The sequence below is a fragment of the Lissotriton vulgaris genome, chromosome 3_1 (genome assembly GCF_964263255.1).
Source record: "Lissotriton vulgaris chromosome 3_1, aLisVul1.2, whole genome shotgun sequence".
NCBI classification, from domain to species: domain Eukaryota; kingdom Metazoa; phylum Chordata; class Amphibia; order Caudata; family Salamandridae; genus Lissotriton; species Lissotriton vulgaris.
The window spans coordinates 1,145,180,712-1,145,200,800 of record NC_141689.1 but is presented as its reverse complement, the minus strand read 5'-3'; the positions used below and the strand labels follow the sequence as shown (position 1 = coordinate 1,145,200,800).

General features: G+C 41.5%; 1 protein-coding gene across 1 annotated transcript in view; it reads left to right on the top strand.

Annotated features, from left to right (window-relative positions):
- LOC147727580 (uncharacterized) overlaps positions 1 to 20,089 on the top strand; it is a 176,999-nt gene that overhangs the window by 34,869 nt on the left and 122,041 nt on the right. The window lies entirely within an intron of this gene.

Genomic DNA, 20,089 nt, shown 5'->3' with positions numbered 1-20,089 from the left:
CTAGTTCAACTGAGATCAACTGTACCTTCTCTTTTTAACCTCAAGTGAATGAAATCACCAAATTGGTTATCCACTACTTACCACTACTATACGTGTTTCTTCTCATACTTAAACTATCTCAAAATATTACTCTACTCAGCTTAATAGTAATATCCAGCTTGTACTATGGTAATGCCTTATAGACAGGTCAATCAACAAAGGAACTTTCTAAGCTCCAGAGAGCAGAATACCATGCAGCATTGTTCATTTTTGCTGTCCATCAACCTGATCTGATCATGCGCTTACCAAAAGCCCTACATTGGCTGCCGATCAAAGATAGATGACAGTTTAAGACTTTCTCTGGTACGAATATCGCTGTATGGTCAGACTACTCTACCTCTAAAAAGTCTTTGATCCTTACATACCTATTCTAAAGCTCTAATCTGCTTTGTCCAAGCTTGAATACACCTGCAAGAGCAAATGCAGGAGTTTTATTGATAGATATCTGCATATTGCAGGACACATTGCTCTGCATCTCCCTGCCACAACACTAAAGACCAAAATGAAACAGTATTAGGTTCTGCAAGAGCTTGAAGATACACCTCTTCCATGCTTTTTACACCACATAATGCCTAAGTTCGAATCCACCACTGTCTTATTACCTCTCATTGAAAAAAACTAGTCATTTTCATTGATCAGTCAGAGGCATACAAGCAGTTTGCCTTTCCATTGGGACATAACCCTGTAATAATAACCACAGGGATATATCCTGCTTCCTTTTCAAAGCTTTTAAAATTTGAATAGCAATTGTTCTATGTGACGTCTCTAAAAAGTGGACTAAATTTAATTTAACCAGTAATTTTAGCCCTTGGTCATCCCTTAATTTTTTTAATTTGCACTTAAAGGCATGTATGACTTTACACAAACTTTAAATAAAATTAATCTACTCCTGTCCCGCTCCCTTGTCCGAAGCTCTTTTTGAGCGGTCCTTCTTGTCCTTCTGCTTTCTCTCAGTCTTTCTCTCCCAAGTCTGATCAACTATCTTCACCGCTTGTTGATTCCACTTTCACCCACTCACCCTCTGCAGAACGCCACAGTCAACGGTATGCGTTTGGGTGCTCGTGATGTCTGTATACCTAATATATTCAGAAATATAAATCATGTACCTGATATGTTTTTTCAGTTCAAATTAAGTTTATTGAAAAAACTCAAAGTAACAATACAAAAAAAGCATATATACAGTAAATAATTACATAAATTACACTAAAATTCAGAATCAAAATTATTTGATGTATGAGTCAGTTTAACATATCTTGAGAAATAGAAAGACAAGGGTATGCAAAATAATCAGTGCAGATGAAAGAAGGTTACAAATCATATGTAAATCTTAATGCAAAATGTAAAGTAACCAATTATTATAATATCAACTTGAGGAAACTCAAGGAGGTTTAGAGACTTCCTGTTGTATTCGATTCGAGAGGGAGAGGGAGCATAGAGCACTAGTATCAATGAACAATGTGACTGGTAACCATAGATTCATGTGTTTCGTTGCCATATGAATAGGGTAAACAAAAGTTGTATCTAGTCTATGATTGTAGCAAACAGCGTACCACCATGCTTGGTATGATCATTTGGTAAAATCTTTCCAATGTTTGGTTATTTGTTGTAGAGCAACTGCTAGCAATAAGTCTATTATCTTTATGTTGGAATCAGACTCCGTCCAAATAGGGGATAAGCTCCCCGAAAATATATGACAAGTAGATAAAGGATAACTAGAGCTAAAAATGGAATTGATTTCAGTCCAGACCTTTTTCCAAAAATTATGGATAAGCGGACATATAAAAAGTAAATGGTATAAATCTGCGTGTGGATGGAGGCAAGTCCAGCAAGTGTCAGAGAGATCAGCGTGTCGTGCATTTAGAGTAGTCGGGGATAAGAGAAGTATATTGTTCATATAGAAAAGTGTCTGTGCAGTGTTGGCTACCCTATAGGACTTCCTAATTTTAGTCCATATTTTGATCCACAAATCCGTGGGCCAACAAACTTCTAAATCATGATCCCATGATAGCTCCACCTTAGTTTTTTCATGTGTTGTACCTGACGTATGCAAATAGTTATAACTAACAGAGGCTTTGGGATTACCACGTAGAAGAGTATGTAGATTGTTGTTTGCAGAGGAAGTATGATCATTGGAAGAGTTTGAGAGTGTGTGCTTCACATAATCATTTAAGATGGCCTGTTTCAGAAGAAGATATTTAGGAAGATAAGATGTAGGTAAGTCAAAAAGTCGACTAGCTTGCGAAAAATACATAATCACATCTATTTCGTAAAGTTGATGTATCTATATCAAACCTTTTTGCCTCCAGGATTTCCAATACAAAGGCTTGTCACGTATCAAAATGATATTATTATGCCATATTGTAGACCCGGAGAAGGAAGTCCAATCCGTAGTATCTAAAAGAGAGCTGCAATTCATTATTTTTGATGTGTGTTTAAGTATGGGAGTAGATAGAGAGAAGGATAAATATTCCTGAATTGAAAAAGGGGAAATAAAAGATTGTTCAAGTCCAGCTCATAGGGGACAATCCACGCTGGATTCACCTAGCCACCTTGATGCTTGGCGAAGTAAAAAGGATTTATGATACGTAGAAAAATCAGGAAAATTGACACCACCTTCTGACTTTGGACAAACCAATTTTGATATGGACATGTGTGGTTTTTTGTGGCTCCATAAAAAGGAAAATAATACAGAATTAATTTTTGTGAAGAATTTTAGGGGGATAAATACTGGAATATTAGAGATTGTGTAAAGATATATAGGAGATATTATCATCTTTATGGTATCTAGACTGCCCCACCAATATAAATATAGAGGGTGCCATCTAGCGGACAAAGAAGATAATCTCTTTATACAATTGTCCATGCACGGGAAATTGTACCTGAGGTAGATGAGGTGAACTGCAAACCTAAATATTTAATTTGCTTGGGGGTCCAAGCGAAACCTGAGACATGCAAATCGCCTTTAATGGTATATTTTGTTAAAGGCAAAATTTCACATTTATCTTTATTTAATTTATATCCATATATAGCGGTAAAGGAGTCATCCTCTTGTAGGAATGTGGGAAGAGAGGTGTGAGGTTGTGAAATAAATTACAAAACATCATCAGCATAAGCTGCTAGTTTGATTTGAGTGTTTTTAAAATCAAATCCATGGATGTCTTTATTTTGACGAATTCTTTAAAGAAAAGGTACACAAGCTAAGTTGAAAAGGAATGGGGATCGTGGACATCCCTGTCAAACACCTCTACCAAAGTTAAAATAAGAAGATGTACCACCATTTGCACATACTGGTGCTCTTGGATTGGAATATAGAATTGATATTAAAGAAATAATTGTAGGGTCAAAATCAAACCACCTAAGTGTATAAAAAAAGGTAGGGCCATTCCACTCTGTCAAATGCTTTTTCGGCGTCTAGGGCTATTGCTGCCAGGGAATGTGAAGAATGAGAGGATTTGGATAAAACATCAAATAATAATAGAGTATTGTCTGTAAGAAGACAGCCTTTAATGAAACCAGATTGTTCTCTTCCAATCAAATCAGGCAAAAAAGGTTCTAGACGTACGACCAAGGCTTTTGAAAAAGTTTTATAATCAATATTGACTAGAGAGATTGGCCGGTAATTTGTGCAATATTTTTGGTCCTTGCCTTCCTTTGGGATAAGACAAATTAGGGCATCCGAAAAGGAGCCAAGGGATTCACCTAAATGTAAAAAAGAGTCTAAGAGATTATGTAATTTGGGGATTAACAAATTAGGAAAATGTGTGAAGAACTCAACAGTAAAACTGTCTGGTCCTGGGGCTTTGTCTTTCTTAAGTGTCTGTAATGCAGTGAGGAGTTCTTTTGTGACAGATCAAACTCTAAGGACGTAAAATCTGGTTGAGTAATAGAAGGTTGTTGAATATCGAAAAAAAATTGAGAAATATGATGTTCTGAGGGAGGGATTTCGGATGTGTAAAGAGTTTAAATGAATTGAAGAAATTAATTTTTAAATATCAGTGTCCTTAAATGTCAATGTTTGATGTTCATCCATAATTGACTCTATATTAAGTTTGTTATGTTTTACTTTCAAATAATTGGCTAGTACTTTCCCAGCTTTATTTGGACCTCCTTAAAATTTTGCACTGAATTTTAATAGATAAGTTAAAGGATTGTCTGTTGATTCCTTATGAAACTGAAATTTGATTTGTATGAGTTCTGATAAGCATGTTTGGGACTTAGAAGAGTAACAAGAATGTTCCAATCTCTTTATCTTATCAAGAAGGGTTTTTGTGTATTCTTTGGATTTTTTACGCTTTTTAGAGACATAGCCAATGATGAAATCTCTGATTGTTGCCTTGAAGGCATCCCACACCACATGAAAAGTATCATACTGATTAAATAAAAAATATTAATTTGAAAGGAGACAAAAGAGGATGTAAATGCAGGATCTAAAAGTTAGGCATTATTGAAATGCCATTTCCGAGGTATGTTAGGTTTTTGCAAAACGTCAAGTTGAATAACAATGCAAGCATGGTTGGATATTAGAATGAATCTAATATCCGTCGCCATTAAAGATTGGTAAACATTATGTTAGATAAAAAAAGAATCTATATGTGTTTGGGTATGATGGGCCGGGTAATAAAATGTATATTCTCTTACAGTAGGATTACAGAGTCTCCACACATCTATTAGTTTATGCTGTTTAACAGTTTGAAGAAAAAGTTTGTGAGCTTTCTGAGGTACAAAGGAGACCTTTGAATTACGATCTTAAAAAGGATTAAAAACTTAGTTGCAATCACCTGTAAGGATAAAGTTATCATCGATACAGTGTGTAATTAGTTGAGCCAAGGATGTCCAAACGGAGGAATCCCCAGCTGTGGGTGCGTAAATATTAAGTAAAGCGATTGGAGCATTTCCCATCAACAATTTAGTGAACAGCCATCTACCATTATCATCAAAACATTGTGAAAGTAATTTAACAGGAAGCATTTTACGACAAAGAGTTAAGACTCCATTATTTTTACCATCTCCTGGTATATAAAAAAACCCTCCTACCCAGCCACTCTTTAATTTCATTGACTCTTCTGCTGTTATATGATATTCTTGTAAACAAGCTATATCTGCTCCCAGTTTAGCGAGGTGTGTTAACACCCTTTGCCTTTGAATAGGTGAATGTAAACTCTTGATATTCCAAGAAATAAGCTATAAGAAGATAAGACTAACATAAGAGAAAAGAAAGGGCACCAATCATAGCAGACCCATAGATAATGAAAAGCATAACAAGTAGACCAACCACATACAATGTTCATTAAGAATGGAGAGAAAGAGAGAAAAAAAATAGGTATAAATATGATACCAGAGAGACGAGGGATTGGCAAAAGGGAATAAGCATATGAGTGTTGAAAGAGTAGAATAAACCATTAGATCCTAAGCTACAAAGAGCATTGTAGAAGAAAAAACAGGGAGTACAACATAGAAGGAAGCAAAGAAGACAGTAAGAAAAGAAAGGAAAAGAGAAAAGCACAAATAAGTAATGAAAAAAGGTTATTGTGAGAAGAAATGAAGAAAACAAAAATGACGTACTTACAAATAATCCAAGACATATTTAAGGTGGTGGGAGATGAGGTCACATGGGACAATGATGCGGCCAGACTCCCAATGGGGAAGCGGGAAGGATAGCAAAACCGACGGGCAGTACAACACAAGGGAGGTACAACAAGGAGACAAATCCTGCAAGGGAGAAAAGTAGATTAATGATCCATCAGAACGATTAAACAAAGAAAGAAAACAGCATCTTCGACTGTCTCAACAGAAAACAATTGTCAACAATATAAAACAAGAGTCACAAGAGAACACAGGCAAAACTAAAACATGAGCAACTACTTATTATGGGTCATGGACGTGTCTATAGACTCCATGTTGCACGAGTTGAGTAAGCTCTTCAGTTTTATGGGATCTTCATATGTCGTAGTCCTATTGTTAATAATCACCTTGAAAAGGCATTGGTGGAAGAGGCCATATCGTGTAACAATCGAACGAAGATGTGGTCTCATTGCCATAAATTCTCTGAGTCTATCAGCTGTGGGCTTTGAGTAGTCATGAGAGAAAAACTGAGGATTACCCGGCCAGGTAATGCGGTTGATAGCTCTAGCAGCTGATAAAACCTTGAACAAATCAGTATACTCTAAAAAATACTAGATACATCCTCTTGGTTCCCTCATGGTGGAGGAAGTCATTATAGGAGGAGGACCCAGTCTATGAGCCTGTTGGATGTTGAGAAGCGTATCCTGAGGTAAATTCCGAACCTTTGGGAGAAAATATTTGAAGAAAGTGATGGGATCAGAGCCTTCCGAATTTTCTGGCAGACCATAAATAAGTAGGTTGTTCCGTCTGTTCCTATTTTTGAGATTTTCAACTTGTTTTTGAAGCATCGATACTTGAGAGTGAAGAGCCTCCATTTTGATGCTAGAAGAGGATAAAGATTCAACGTTCTGTTCCCCTGTGGTGACTCTGTCCTCTAAGCTTGACCATCTGTCAATTAGAACTTGTAGTTTATAGTTAGTTTCCTCAACAAATGGACGAAGAACTCTGATTTTCTCCAGTAATAGGTCTAAAGATACTGAGGAGGGTTGTTTGGGAGGAGAAGGAGGATCTTTTTTGAGACATTTGCTTGGTGCTTTATTACTGCTAGAGGAAGCAGTGATGGTAGAGCCCATGGCACCTTTAGGTGATGTATTCGTTGAATCCTCCATTGAGATACAATATGGGCGAGACTTAGAACGAATTGACAGTTTGCGCGTTCTAGGTGATGAATGAGATAAGACTTTACTTAGCTTACCCATGCACTTGAGCAGGAAAGGTGCAGGTATCTTAAAAAAAAGAAAAAAGAAAAGGACTATTCCTGATGTAGACACCTCTTAGGTAGGAGTGTGCCTTTACATTCCCTCACTGATGCAGCATGAGAGTAACGCTGCAGTGCGCAAAACAACTTCATATACACGCCCCTTGCTTGTATGTAGTAGCAGAGCGCAGAGTGCACGGTCCACCCATGCGTAACTAAAAGCTAATAAGGTACAGAGAGGAAAGAGACCTGTAAAACCCTGTTAGAACTGGGGTTCTCTAATTGGCAATGGTATACACCTTAGACCAAATAGGTACCCTTGCTTCTAAGTCAGGGAAAGGGGATTACACTACTGGATAAACCCTGCTCAACCCCTTGGTAACTTGGCACAAGCAGACAGGCTTATCTCAGAGGCAGTGTGTTAAGCATTTGTGAACACATAAAGCAATACAGTGAAAACAGTACAGATGGAGACCACACAGGTTTTATAAAAATAAGTATTCTTTATATAGACTTATCACAAGACCATAAACGACAAAGATCCACAATACTGTACTCAATAAGAATTCTTTAAGATGGTGAAATGGTTCAAAAATAGGTTATTCACTTAAAAATAGTCTTTAGCAATAAATAACCCCAACTGGAGTTAACACAAGGTCAGGGTCAAAGAAATCCCAAAGTACGGCGCCGACCGCAAGGTGCGTGGCGTCGGGCCCGGAGTCCAGACAGACCCACAAACAGAAGTACCTTGGAAAAGTGAAAACAAAGACAGCTCACTGCGTCGGGGAGATGCGGCATCGTCGGGTCTATGTTGCAAGTCGGAGCAGTGCTCACGTCTTTGTTGCAGATTATGGTGTAGCTCGCCAGCGTCGGTGTTGCAGAGTCCTTCTGTAGCACTAGAACACCAAGTTCCTGATGCAGGCAAACAGAAGGGGGTGAAGTCTGGTATCCCTGAGACTTCGGTCAGGAGGCAAGCTCAAATCAAGCCCTTGGAATAATATTCTGCAAGATGATGAAAGTTCTTTACAAGTTCCTTCTCCTTTTCTTGGCAATGAAGAGACCACTGCAGGCCAACCTAGCAAACTGCACACTGGCAGAGGGGCAGTCCAAACTCCTGCAACTTCCTTGGTTCTTCTCCTTGGCAAAAGGTTTGTCTTGTTCCCAGAAGTGATATAAAGTCTTGTGGTCTGGGTCCCCATATTTATACTCATTTACCCTTTGTTCTCTGAAGGCAGAGAGGCCTTTGCCTAGTACAAACCAGTTCTGGTCAGTCCTGGAGCCCTTTGTTGACAAGACTGCTTCTTTCCTTTCACAGTGTAGGCCAGGGACATCAGACACACCACAGGAGGTGGAGCCAGCATTGTGGAGGGAACGCACAGCCCTATTCAGGTCCCAGGTGTACCTCCTCCCACCCATCTACATGCAGCTCTCTATATTCAGCCCTAGACTAACTCACCCTGTCTCCTGGAATCCCCCAGCTCCTGTCACTCAAACTCCAGACAAGGAATACACAACCTAGCAGAGGTAGGCTTGGATAGTTAGACAAGAAAATACCTTCTTTCTAAAAGTGATATTTTCAAACACAGAATGTTAAAACCAACTTCACTAAAATATGTATTTTATCATTCTGAGTTCAGGCATACTAAACTTGAATTTCTACCCAGTTCCCTGAGTCAGTTAGGATTGTAAGATGTTATAATCAAACTGCCCATTCTGGCCTATGGGGAACAGGTCGCCTTGCAATAGTGAAAAACGAAAATGGCTGTAATTCACTATTAGGAAAAGCCACACGCACCAGGGCATGTCCTACATTATACTTACGATGCACCCTGCCCTTGGGCCTACCTTAGGGGTGCCTGATATGAAAAAAAGGGAAGGTTTAGGGACATGGCTGTCACAGACTGCACACAGTCTCTTCAATGCCAGGCCTGAGACACAATTTACAAACTGCTTCTGTGGGTGGCACACCCTGTACTGCAGGCCCACCAGCAGCATTTGATATACAAGCCCTGGGTACACATGGTGCACTGTACTAGGGTCTGACAGGCAAATCAAATAACCCAATCATGGAGTCACTAATTAGTAAATTCATTTAACATAGGGAGCACTTGCATCTAAAACCAGCAAACAGATCAAAAACAGAGGAGGCAATCAGAAAAAATGGAAGGGAGACTCATGCCAATGATACCAGGTCTAACAAACCCCATTCAAAAACATTACCACACATTAAACCAAATCTATGGTAAAATATGTTATGATAGGAGTTGTTAGGGGATAGTAACCTTATCTTCAGTTTTCAAAAATAATACTTTCTGGTTTACTGACTCGAGAAGGACCAGCGTTGGTAACCGGCTTCTCTCGAAAAATTCATCTTGCTGTGAAATGCTGAGGCTTCACATATCGGTAAGGATTGCCACAGGTAACTTCGATGAGTAGTTTATATTTCCCAAATAGTCCAGAAGTTGTAGTTTTATGCCTGTTAATGGGCAATGCAATTATCTTCTGGCAGAGTTAATGGGGATATTGAGGAGTTTAAACTTATATATACAAAGTGCACGCCAGAATTTTACACAGTTGAATGCACGCTTGAAATCCTTCACAATGCACGATGTAATATGGTGACCGCTCAAAGGACGAAACCACTCTGACGTGCAAAAATAGAAATACGCTGCTTACATGTTGACTCAGTGATTTAGAATTGTTTCATCTTGTGCAACTCCATGAAAAAAATTCAGGCATCCGTTCTGAGTTCCCTGCAGGTGGTATGCAGTGCGTCAGGTCCGCCGCAGACACCGTCATCCCCGGAGAGTCAGACACAACCCTCCATTTCCCTCGGCGCTCGCTGCGCCCCCTACCTGATTTGTTTTTAATAAATAGAAGGTGCACATGTGAATATCCCTCTTGACATTCCACTTTGTAGATAAGCTGATCGACACAATAACTTGCAGGTTTCTGTTTTCACGGTTTATGATAGCCATATTCACAATGTGAATACTGCTTGACCCTTATCTCCCCTGAGGTGATGAATAAAGAATTTAGACTCAGCGTGGGCCAGATTAGTAGTTTGTAAATGTTTGCTGTGCAGGAGATCTGTGCTTCTGCAGCAAGAGCCCTACAGTACACTATCCTTCTTGGGTCATTCATTTTCCAGCACAGACCTTAGAGCAAATCCAACCAGGAACTGGAGTATCCTAGTTGGCTTGAGCAGATTACGCAGGTTGTATCACCCTAATTCCTCTCTTGTACCACTCAACATCTGTAAGACTCTTGGCTGCTTGAAGCCAGGGCTGAACAGCTCTTTCACTACACCTTGCATTCACTCTAAAGATATAGAAACACAGTTCTGTCTGGAAGGGACATCACTGCTTCCTCTTGTAACTCACCTTTTCCAAAGAGCACATGATGGTGCAACAAGCTCTGAGTTTACTTCAACAGTAGTATGTTTAATTCTGGGCCCACGTTATTCCCCATTCTTGAACAGAAAATCAAAATATCAAAATAGCCAGATTTAGGTGCCTGGAAATCTGCCAGAATTGTTAACTCAGGGAACGTAGCAAACACAAGGAGATGATGGACGGAGTGCTGAAACTTTTCAGACACTCACCCCAGTCACAGATTTGGGTTGAATCCATCATCGTTCTTTAGCTTACTTCACAACCCCAATTCAGACATAGCTGTATGCAAATCAGCTTTACCTTGTGCCTCATGGGAACAGTCGAGCCCGAACTGCCAAGCCATGTCTTCCCTGGACAGGAAACAAGCATATGCCCAGACATGGGTCCCGTGCTCTCCATGCCACTGGAGTCAAGCTATCCTGGCTGATGAGGAGTGATACCCCGAAACTGGTCCTAGGATGCTTGTTTCCAGTCCAGGGAGGACATGGTGTGGCAGTTCGGGCTGGACTGTTCCCATTGGGTGCAGGGTCAAGACTGATTTGCATATGCCTGGGTTCAAACTGGAACGGCATGGAGAGCAAAAAAATAATGGATTTAGCCCCCAGATCTCTGTACTGGGGTGAATGTATGACATTGTTCTGCATTCTGTCCATCAATTGTTGTTTTTGCAACTCAGGGAATGTAGTATGCCACAATTCACCCACTTAAATAACTATTATTTTCAAGTACTAGAAATAAGATTCACTCCTTGTGGAAGCCATCCCCATTCGTATTTCCTGTGGGAGGGGGAACACTACCGTTTTACTGTCCATTTCTTCTGAGAGTTGGTTTCCTCTCTGTATACTGGAGTTGAGGCCTCTTATATACAGGGTGTATTCGGCAAGTTAGCACTTAGGTAGTTTGGTATTTTACGCAATTACTTGCTACAAACTAACTTCATAAACAAGGAGAGATTACTTGTATTTCCTCCTAACCTGGTAAGGCTGCAGTGATTACACATCTTCACATTGCTGCCTCTATTTTTTTCTATCAGAGAATATGTCATTTCACATTGCATTTCATGTCAGTCAACCCCCTTCTTCTTGATTTCAGGACTAACTTTGAAGTAAAAAATATGATCCTAAATAATAGTGGAACATAAAAATATGTACCTTGACTTCAGTTGCTGGTTAAATCTCCATTGTCTGGTATCGGCAGTTAGAACCACATCTTATTTATTGTCTAGGGATCACATCTTTCATCCTTTAACACATGACCTGTCCAATTCCACAGTAGCAGCCCATCCCGTGCCAAAGTGGTGGGGTGGGCTAGAGGAGGGAAGGAGGTGAGGAGGAGAGGCCGGTGGTTTTCTGGATAAAAAAACTTAATATAATAAAAGAACGTACCTTAATGCCGCCGCCAACTCCTGCCGAGTCATGCTCGTCCTGCTTCTGGGCACAGGCTCCTAGACTGAACTGTGGCCAATCCTGACACTGCATGAAAGCAGCATTGGGGTTGTCCTGAGCGCTGGCAACTTATGCTCCCAGGCAGACTGGGAGCCGGTGCCTGCTCTCTCCAGCCCTCTCCAGAAGAGAGCTTCACTGCGCATGAGGTTTTGGCCGGTCTGAGACCGCCGGCAAAACCCTAATGCGGAGCGAAGGGAGTACACTACCACTCGCCCACCAGGAGTGTACCCATCCCAGACACTAGTCAAAAATCCTGGGGGAGGGTCTAGAAACTTAAATTAAAAAGATAATAAAAAAGGTTTAAAACCCATTTTATCAATGTTTTATTTGAGGGTGGTGGCAGGGGGATGGCGCTCCTCAGCCCTAATGGAAGGGCCACGGCTGCCATTTCATCTGTTCTCAATGCAGATACCTTCAAGACTCCATTAATTCTGTAGTTCACCTGATGTATTGCTATGTAATGGCTGCCTTTCAACTATTTCAGAGCTTGGTGTTTTTTCTCATTGAAAGGGCCAATTGGTCTGAGCTACTTGTGAATCCCAAAGAAAGAGTGTGCATAATATTACAGTAAAATCCAGAGAAGCCACAATGTAAATTCCACACTGGCACATGGTTCAAGTACAAACTAAGAAGGTTTATTTAAAATTTTGAAATAATTCCTGAAAGTAAAAAAGGATAATTAGTTAATCCAAATTCACAGTATATGAAATGCTTATAAATATGAATCAGCATGAGCTATGGAGACTAAGGCCTAATCTGGTCAATAGCCAGAACCAAGGGCCAGATGTATCTAGCTAAATTGCGTTTGCAAACTCTGAAATTTGCAATATGTAGGTAGGCAAATACCTACTCGCAAAATATGGAATCGCAAAAATTGCGATTCCTTATTTTGCGCAAGTATTCAGACAATCGCAATTTGCGATTCCCTAAATGCTATGCTAGAAAGCGTCGCAAATTGCGAAATTGCCTTAAGGAATCGCAAATTACCAGCAACTTCAAGTTGAGCTGTAAGTTTTAGATGAAGTTAAACCACCTATCTTTGGCTCTGTAAATATACTAGTGGAGGAGGAAGCAGGAGGTTGTGCTAGAACTAGAGCATCGAAAACTTCAGGCATGATGGTATTTGGAGTTGAGTTTCCCATCTTCTTATCAAATTTAAAAAGTAGTGCTTTTGTTTTTCCGTGAGTCCTCACTATCCTGACTTCGCCCTAGCATAGGATCTTCGTCAGGCATGGTTTTATATTTCCTGGTTTGAGTTCTCTAGTATGGGGTACGATTTCTAAGCTGCCTTTCATTTTGTTCCTAGACTCACATTGCTTTTCAATCTTTTTTGGGTCATCATTTTTTATGGATAAACTTAGAGGGAGTGAGGAGACTTGAGGAGGGAGCCTTGCCTTGAATTGACCTGGTCTTTGCTGAACTTGCCTGCCTCCTCCTTTAGCATAGGGGGTCGGCAGTCTACCTCTTCCCCTGTTGTACTCATCTTTGCTTTATTGAGCTCACACTGCCTGTAGATTGCTGGATTTGTTGTGCTGGTAGGGCTAGGACTTTTCTGCAATGGAAGAGGTCAAAATTCGATCTGAGGTTTTCTATTAGGGTAGTCATGGCATCCGGGAGGGTTACTAGTTTGTTAACCACTAGTGCGTAGTGTAGCAGTTCCACTTGCCCATCCATTTTATTTGACTGGTATGTCAAGGATTTTAATGAAAGTTGAGATGTTCTGAATAGATAGTCCCATATGGCTCCTGGTTCTGTTAATGCTGGAGAGCCTTGTTTTTAAAAGACTCAGGGGCATATTACCAACAAGTAGCGATATGTATCGCTAAATAGGCTTAGCGATGATTTTTTATCGCTGCCTATCGCTGGATATTTTAGTGGAGAAAACATGCTATTAGCAACGTTTTTCTCCATTGTGCTAAAATATCCAGCGATAGCGGCGAAATGCATGAATATCGCTGAGAATACAGCTATATTCATGCATTAGCGACAAAATGCTCTTAGCCATGTTATCCACCTCCCATTGGATAACGTGGCTAAGAACTGGTCTGGGCAGGTGTTAGTATTTGGAGATATTCGCGCTTAGAGCAAATATTTCCAACGCTACGCCTGCCTTGCTAATAGGCGATAGCGACGTTAGCGACTGCTTTCAGTCGCTAACTGTTTGGGTACTCCCACTTTGCATGTCATTAGCGATAAACATCCCTGACATGCAAAGCAGGCCCCAAACCGCTCGCTATCGCCTGAATGCTGTCACTAACATCGGTTAGGGACAGCTTTCTAATAGAGCGATAGAATTATTACCACTAAATCGGCGATAATTGCCTATCGCCCCCCCTTGGTAATAAGCTCCTCAGTGTTTTTCCCCAGCTTGCACCCTGTGGATCTTCCTATTGGAGACCCTGTGTCTGTTTTAGACCACGTACATTGGAGCCCGTTGATTGCATTATTAGTGGGATGTAGAGTGTTCCGTCGAACATTTCCCCCCTGCTCTTGGGAGCATTTGACGTCAAACCACAGTTCCTCCCTTGTTGGAGTTAGGCTACAGAGGCAAATGTCACCTGAGGGTCGGTCACTTTTGGAAGTGAAAATAGATTGAGATGTGCCCAGTGAGAGGCCTGGGCACGGCAGTTGCTGTTCAGGTGGCCCATTTACTTTGTGATTTGTTGAGTTTTGAGCATTCAGGTGCAATAGATTTTTCATGCTATTATGCCCCTTGGCGATTTTTCAATGACTTCAATCAGTGGAGGAGTGCTGTTTACTAATAATGGTCTAGGGGGCGTATGACATGAAAACAAACAAGGAGATGATGCATGGGCGTCTGCAGAAATGTTTCCAGGAGGGGCGCTGACTACTAAACTCCTGTAAAAGCCGAACCTCTTAGGAAGTCATTTATCTTCAGCCAGATCACAAATTGGGAGCAAAACACACATTGTATTGTGCAGTAGGAAACACGAACTTCTGTCTAAGCATCACATCCATTGACTTATTCTGCCCTTTATTGAGGATGTTTCATCCGAGAAATAAAGCGTTACTTTTGGGATTCGCTTATCCCAAGTACAAAACTGAGAACAAAGAAATAATCTCAAAGGGCACGATTAAAATTTTGTTTCTTTAGCAATATGCAAACCTCTTTAAAAATGTTTAACAGACACAAATTGTGTTTACGACTCGACTCGCCCTTATGATGTCGATTTTCAAAATCAGCAGGGTTTTACAGTTAGTAGGTTTGTGGGGTGTAGATGTTCATGTAGAATCGTTCTATCTGTTGCACCTCAAAGGACTTAGGGGCATATTTACAATAACTGGCGCATTCCTGCAAATCAGCAGGGATGCGCCAGTTATTGTGCGCCACAGCTCCGCTATCATGGATGCGCCGCATTTACAATGCGGCGCACCATGGTGCAAAAACGGCACAGATGCATGATGCATCTGTGCTGTAAAAGTGACGCATTGCTGGAGTTGCGTCGCAAGCGCGACGCAGCTCCAGCAGTGCTCTGGGGGCCCTATCTAGTTAATGCTGCGTCAATCCTTACGCCTGCTTCAGGCAGGCGCAGGGTTTTGCCGCAGCATGGGCCTAAAAGTGACTGAGTGAAATCTTGTAGATTTCACCCAGCCACTTTTAGGAGGCGTTCCTGCGCCAGAACACCCCCCTCCCCCTGCAGAGGAACGCCTACATGTGGCGCAGGGCCAGATGCGTCACGTTGTAAGTACCCCGCACCATGGAGCAGGATTTGCGCCACCGCTGCGTCACAAAAGTGACGCAATGGCGGCGTAAAAGAGGCGCAAGGGGCTTGTAAATCCGCCCCCAAATTCATTGACCCTTTTTTCAGCCCGAAAACCCGGGTCTAAACTATTCCTTGACCATTCCTCGAGCTGAATTTACTTGACTGACAGGGCTTTTTTATGGGGTGTTTTTCTTACGTGAAGTACAAATAAAACAACTAAATAAATCATTACAGAGTGACTGTGCAATAATTGATTTAGTTATTTATTTTCCGTATTTTGCACCTATTTTTCTCTTGGTCCTGAGGCGCCACTTTGTAACAGAAAAATGCAATAGGGGGAATGAATGAAGGAAAGTAGAGGAAACAGAGGGTAAGGGACTTTTATTGAAGCATGGTTTTCAGCAAGTGAGGAGCTGCGAGAGAGAGAAGAAAGGGAGGGAATAAGATGAAGAAAGAGAGAATGGGCAGCTGACAGGGGCAGAGCAGGAAAAGTGAACACTTCGACCACAAATCTTACCTTAATACACCTGCTGGCACCTAAGGACTCCCACGTGCAACAGAACACAGACGTAGGCTGCAGGGTCGATCAAACAGCCCTTACCTTGGTGTTCTTGACTCCGCCTCTCGAGCTCCAGACCACAGCACTTGGAGTCTAGTGCGTGCCCTTGCCAAAAGAGGCAAATGCAGGGATTCAAAAGTGAAGTAAAACAATGATCACAGGGCTGTCCCTCCTGAGATCATTGGTCCATTCTCTCTGGTGGCAGGTCAGAAACAAGAAACAGGGCCATCATAGGTAGTGCGTTCACGCTATGAATGATTGACGGCCGCTCAGAGTGGCTGTTGAGACCCACCCATGGCCAGAAGGAGTCCGATGTCATTGCTGGTTCTTGAGGGATTCGTAGCGTTATTTATGTAATTACGTACAGCTGATTGGCTGCTCAGTTCGATATGACTGGGTCTCTGATTGTTTTTCCAAGTCCTTCACTGATTAGAGGGGGGCTGAAAAATGACTTAATTAAAACCTATTCATTTCTATCTGATTGCACTTCCTGCCATTGTACCATGATCCGGAGTGTGCTGCATGATTAACCTGGCAACGCCTCTGCAAAATGGCACCCGCACCGCCTGTCAGTAGCCCGTACTAGACACTCTAGTTACGGCCAATGTTGCGGAAGGGCGCCATTCTTTTTTATTACATTGCTCGCACTCCAGCATCCCAGTAAGACACTGGGATGCTGGAGTGCCAGCATTATAAAAAAGAATGGTGCTTGCAACACGGCACTACGACCTGTACCGGCGATCCATACCGCCCCCCCCCCCCTTCCCCTCCCTGCGGATGCCTATGAGATGATGACCTCAATGAGAGTAGCTCCAGGTCAGTTATCAGACCCAATGCCATCTCTTTTTTCTCCCCATTCTTGGGCTTTGCTGCAGAGACAACAGCCCTCTTGTGTGGCTCAGTATTTTGACTTTACTCTTGGGAGAAACTATTAATGCTTATGGTTGGGGAGATCAGTGTTGGGAGGGTATTTATATTGCCTGAGGTAGAGAAAATAACACCTACTGAGTCCTTCACAAAATCAAATTTATGTAGGATCATTGTCGATTTTTCAAACATGAGGAAAACTGGGGGGATTGCAGATTGGTTTTCCCAAATGGCTTTTGCTTTGGTAGTTTTCAACATTGACAGAATTTTCAGTTCTTTCTTTTTCCATGTCGGGGGTTGTGACACCCTTTGTCGGCCAGACCACAAACTGACCTCCACATGACTATTTAGGCTTTTCTTCGAGGGCATTCCTGGATCATCAGCCATTAAAGGGTGTTGAAAAGGTTTTTATGTCATAGATATGAGATCTAGGTTTGGCCCTTAACCCCCTAGGCTCCAAAGGTGTGGAGTATATTTCAGGTGGAGGTCCGTAGGTGGTTATCCACTGTCGAAACTTGCTATGGCGCAGGCAGTTACAGTTGGAGAGGAAAGGCCAAGGCAGGACCTGAGGTGTGCACAGGCTGCGCCAACCTAACATCCAGCCACTGCTTTGCTTCACGTGGTGGCTGCACCCTAGTGCTTTCTTTCCATTGCTGAGCTGCTTGCTCCTACGCACCCAAACCGCCTGCAAATGGTACTGTTAATGCTACCTTTGTGGTTTAGCCCTCGCAACATTGCATGCCTGATGTCTTACTTTCTTCACTTCTGGCCAAGGGAGTGGATCGACACCGACTTTCGTCGCAAAATCAACTGAAGGCAAGAGGGCCCAAAATGCGAGGAGGGCTTTCTGCTTTGGGACGCCATTGGGTGCTGCAAACAATTGGAGGCTATTGAGGGGAGAAGTTGTGCATCTGGTCATAGTGCTGCACTCACCACAGTCCGCTCTAATGCAGCCTTCAACCCATGACCACACCACCGTGCCTGAGGGCCCCCCTCTCCGATCCCCATCAGAGGTATCAGGTTCTGATGGAGCGAGGTGGTAAATGCAAAATTTTGTGTACCTCTTGTGAAGTTAATGTTCCATAATGTTAACATTTACTAATGGTGTGACGTGTTTAAATAACCAACCTTAGAGTAATATGCATTCATAAACAAGTGGGAAGTACTACTCTTGCTTGCATGGAGTGAAATAATTAATTAATATATGTTGTCATTGTGATGTGAATTAATGCGCAGCCTAATTATAAACAAAATGCAATTTAAATGTGCTTATTGTAAACGTTTTGTGTTAAAAGGTCGATGGTTATGTAAGTATAAACCGCATTTATGTGGCTTTTTTGCTAGGTAACAACTAATAGGGAAATATTAGAATGGTGGGCGATAAACAGAAGGGTTTCATTAATATAATTAACACAAATTTGTGTTTGTTTCTATGATAGTTCCAAATGTGGCCAGTGAGGCCTAGTAAGAAAATGGCCGTTCTGAGCCACTGCGAGCGAGTACTGGTCTACGCATGCGCCTCAAAGATGCCTGCCAACGCGAGTGAGCTGACTGTGCTTGATGGGGAGTTCAAGGCCTCCTTGCCCCGGAACCTAGGATGGGTGCCAAGCATGAACGATGTAATGACCAAAGCCTGGGAAAGCTGATGTATGTTACGAGTGCAGAATGCGCCTAGGCCACGAACTGTCTTAAACAAAGAACCTTTCTTTTTCTGATGATTCATTGGGAAAAACAATGCTGTAATGATGAGGAAGTGCTCATCTACCCCAAATTTGTCCAATCAGGTTTCGAATTGGTGATGTTAGTTACTTTTTAGATACATTAAGTTAGGGATTTAGTGTATAAAACCCCCTGATTTTGCTTAGAAGGGGTTGCTTTTTCGAGATCCTCTGGAGATGCTGCCGAATGAAGATCGATTACTTAGAGTGTAAGGACTTTAATTTTTGACTGATTATTTTTCTTTGCAGGACTGTTAGGATAAGATGAGGGTGTTAGCTAGGGATGTTAGGAGAGAATGAACTTGGAACTATCTGTTCTTTGCTAAACTTTTGCTAAACTTCTAAATAAATGTCTATTTGCGAGCTTTTAAAATAAATGATCATTTTTAAAAATAAAGTTAAAGATTCTTATTGAATAAAGAAATAAATAAATGCCTAAATGTCGGACATACTAAAGTTTGCTTTGAATAAAGATTAGATAAATGAAGAATATATAAGTGGGCCTTTGATTCTTCCTAAGCCTAATTTTCGTTCTAGCAGATCCATTGCCATTATGGTGGTGTGTCAGAATAAACTGGTGTTTAAATTGAAACCATGGTAAACTGTGTTATATTGCAGGTGTAAAATAAAATAGTTAAATAGGTTTAGACACTCCGCCAAATGTTATAGTGAGACTCCTGAGTTGATGGTCAAATCTCTGAGCTAAATTAAATGGACAGAGTAAGTATGCAGTGCAATGGGCCCCACTGTTGAATGTTATGTGTGTTTCTGAGGTTCTGGAGAAATGGCCATTGGTGATTTAGAATTTATTTCTGGAGTCCCGCTGTAGCAGTTCTGCCTAGGTTGTGGTTGCCAAATTAGCCATGGGAGGGCATGAGCAAACTAGATCTTGCCTCTGCCTATGCCCCTGCTGATCTGATGCTCTGCGGCCTGGCCTGAGCCTCGGTGCTTAGACTCAGCACATGGTTCCGACATTTTATCCAGAGGAGACCTGCTGCTAACTTTCTTTTACAGGGGGATCCTGTGCTCCCCCCTCCCCAAACAGGTACCACTTCAGACTTTCAATACCTAATGGGGCATATGCAGGGGCGAGATGCAAGTTCTGAAACAAAGGTCCTAACTTCCCTCACTCAACAAAAATGCCCAACAATGTCAAAGCCAGAAATGGAGAGATCGGGGAAAGGGAGGAAAAACAAGGGAAGAGAAAAGACACCCGTCCCTGGTGCACTCAGGGATGAATGGTAAGCTTCAAAATCTTTCTATGTGATTCCTGCATGTAAGGAAAACAGTATGTGTGAATGTATATATATATATATATATATATAGTTGTGATATAATCCCATGCACTCCTGTTATAAACAAATTCACAATCAGTGAGTACCTACATGTTAAATTCCCCTCTTTCACGTAACATATAGTGGTGGTAGATGCAGGACTAGATTGCCATCTATGTAAGTAAGAAAGGGAATTTAGGGGGTTATGTAAGCAGAGCAAAGTATATATGAAGTGAAACTATCATAT